Source organism: Emys orbicularis, chromosome 1 (assembly GCF_028017835.1).
Source record: "Emys orbicularis isolate rEmyOrb1 chromosome 1, rEmyOrb1.hap1, whole genome shotgun sequence".
Taxonomy (NCBI): domain Eukaryota; kingdom Metazoa; phylum Chordata; order Testudines; family Emydidae; genus Emys; species Emys orbicularis.
This window is the reverse complement of record NC_088683.1, coordinates 156,320,767-156,323,734: the sequence shown is the minus strand read 5'-3', so window position 1 is coordinate 156,323,734 and position 2,968 is coordinate 156,320,767.

Here is a 2,968-nt window from a genome sequence, read left to right as displayed (position 1 = left end):
GGAGGCAAATTAAGGTATTGCAGACTGGACAGTAATGATCAGTGCTGCAATTGCTGTGGGTTCCCTGTTTGTACACTGTCCCTCTGGAGCAGGAGAATTAGCACGGTTCACTTTGTCATGCAGATGTGGGATGACCAGCAGTGGCCGCAGAATTTCCTCATAAGGAAGCAGACCTTCCTGGAGCTGTGTGATGAGGTTGCTTGGACCCTCCTGTGCCAGAACACTTGACAGAAGGAGGTCAGTCCCATCTAGAAGTGGGTTGCAATTGTCCTGTGGAAGCTGGCTACCCCAGACTTGTATGGGTCTATGGCAAGGCAGGTCAACTGTCAGTGCTGTGGTGTGGAGGGTGGCCTGTCAGGGGATTCTTACTGGGACTTACTCATGGATGGTTGGTATTAGAAATGTGCCTTTTTAAATAGATGGCTTCCAGAGATTTGGCTTCCCCAGCTGCACTGGGGCCAGTGATGGTTTCCCTGCCAGAAGGAGCAACTGCATATGTCCGAGTGACGTTATGAATGTAATATAATATCTCATTGAAAGGTGACACAGGGCCAGAAAGAGTTAATTAACTCACAGACTGACCTGACCCATGGTCGAACTTTAAAGACTGGTTAGGAAGATATGTAAATGAATAGAGCTTTGAAATGCAGCCTGCATTGTTAGAGATAGAAGGGAAGATGTTTGCTCAGGTCTTGTGATGTAAGCAAACAAGTCTTGACTATTGCTATATCTTTGATTCAAAGATCAAAAAAGGAATATTAATATTTAGGAAGATACTTGAGTGAAATAGTATTATTGTCTATTTGTCTCTTTGAAGGTGGTGGTCACCTGTATCTGAACTATTTAATGGATAAAGTACCCTGTGCTAATTGCCATGATGTTTGGGAGAAGGAAAGTTAGGCCTATTTTTTTCTCAGGCCAAAAGGCTGCTGAAAATGTATTAAAAACCCTGTGACACAATCCTTCATCTCAGATTTGCTTTGGGTTTCAAGAAGGGGAAACCCTAAGCCAAGAATTGAGATCCCCAGTCATTGACTGGAGTCACCCTGAATATGGACATTGGACCTATGTACTATTTCTAAAAGGACTTTTGGCAACTACAAACTCATCTTTGATATGTATCTGAACCTCAAGAATTGAATTCAAGTCTGTATGTATATTGATCTTTTAACCAACACTCTCTCTTTTCTTATTAACTAAACTAAAATTTATTTAAAAAGAATTGGCTATAAGTGTGTATTTTGGGTAAGATCTAAGATATAATTGGACCTGGGTGTGTGGCTGATCCTTTGGGGTTGGAAGAACCTTTTCTTTTATATGATACAAGATTTTCAGTAATCATCAGATATGATGATGTATGTCTGGATGGAAGTGTGAAGCTGGGTACTTTAAGGGAACTGTGGTGTTTGGACTTCTGAGTAACCAGTGAGGTAATATAGAAGCTGTTTTGTGCTGGCTTGGTAAATCTAAGTACACCTCTACCCCGATATAACACTGTCCTCGGGAGCCAAAAAATCTTACCGTGTTATAGGTGAAACCGCGTTATATTGAACTTGCTTTGATCTGCCGGAGTGCGCAGCCCCCCCCCCCCCCGAGCACTGCTTTACCGCGTTATATCTGAATTTGCGTTATATCGGGGTAGAGGTGTATTGGAGTATCCACCAGCTTTTGGGGTTTGTCTGCCCCATTCTGTTTGCAGTTCACCCTAACTGAGTGACCTCAGCTGGCTCCCATGGGCAGCAGCATCACAGTCCGTCACAAAGGATACTACTCCCTGGTCAACCAGTGAGGCAGTTCAGGGACAGCAATATGGGATATACTGGCAGGGTGCATGATGGCAGATGCTGAGGAGATCTGGCATTTACCTCTCAGGAGAAACAGGGACTTTATTTCCTCCAAATGAGATGTTTATTGATAGACTATAGGTGCCCACTGTTTTGAGGGTCCCAATCTACCCTCTCCTGTTCTGACTCATGAAATCTTACCCTGATCTGATGGTCTAGCAAAAGAAGGTTCGATTACACACACTTATCACTTGCAGGATGGTGACAGATTGCACATGTGGCATTCTGAAGGCAAGATGGTGTCACCTAAAGAACCATTTGGATGCCCTCCATATGCTTATGTCCTGCTGTATCCTCCCCTGCCCCCCGGGTTGATATCCATTGTGGTTCACACGTGGTTGGGGAGGGGCATAGCTCCTTTTTCCTGTGGAAGTATCATGACTTCCACCCTCAATCACTGCTAAACACAGGCCTGCTCACATGAAATATCTTCCCCATCACTAATTGCATTGTCATAACCAGGAAATGCTCACAACATCTGTGTGCATCAAGGAAATGTTATAATCCCCCGTTTGCCGATGGAAAAATGAGTCATGGGAACACAAAGTGAGACGTTTGCACAAGAAGTCTCCTGTCAGTGCCCTAACCATAAAGTCATCCTTCCACCCCCACAACATCCTCCTCTACACTTACTGATAAACACTTGGTCTATACAAACTCTGTGTGGGGGTGTGTGGCCACCCAGCAATAACTGTGCAATTATTTTTTTCACTCCTATTTCAGAAGCATGAACAGCCCCCAGATGAAATCTGCTTGGCACATGTGTTCCGAAGGGGGAAGTGATCCTTGATGCTTTCTCAGAACACACAGGTGGGGCTGTCCCACAAGAAGAAATCAGAGGCACAGCAACCCCAGCCCACACCCGCTGTTCAGCTCCTGTTTTCAAAATCCATAAAGGAGGTTCTCTCCATCAGTTGAGAACATGCACATGCAAAGCTTGTCTATTTGTCTTGCTTGGGCAGCAGCATTCCCCCTCCTCTTTGGCTGTTGTGGCGAGTGTTCTCCAGGCTGTTTCAATCAATCTACATTCAGCGCTGGCAGTGGTGGCCTTGTGTATGTGAGGAGTGGTGGTATGGGCAGCACTTTAGTAACGTACAGAATCTAGCAAAGGCAAGTCACATTGA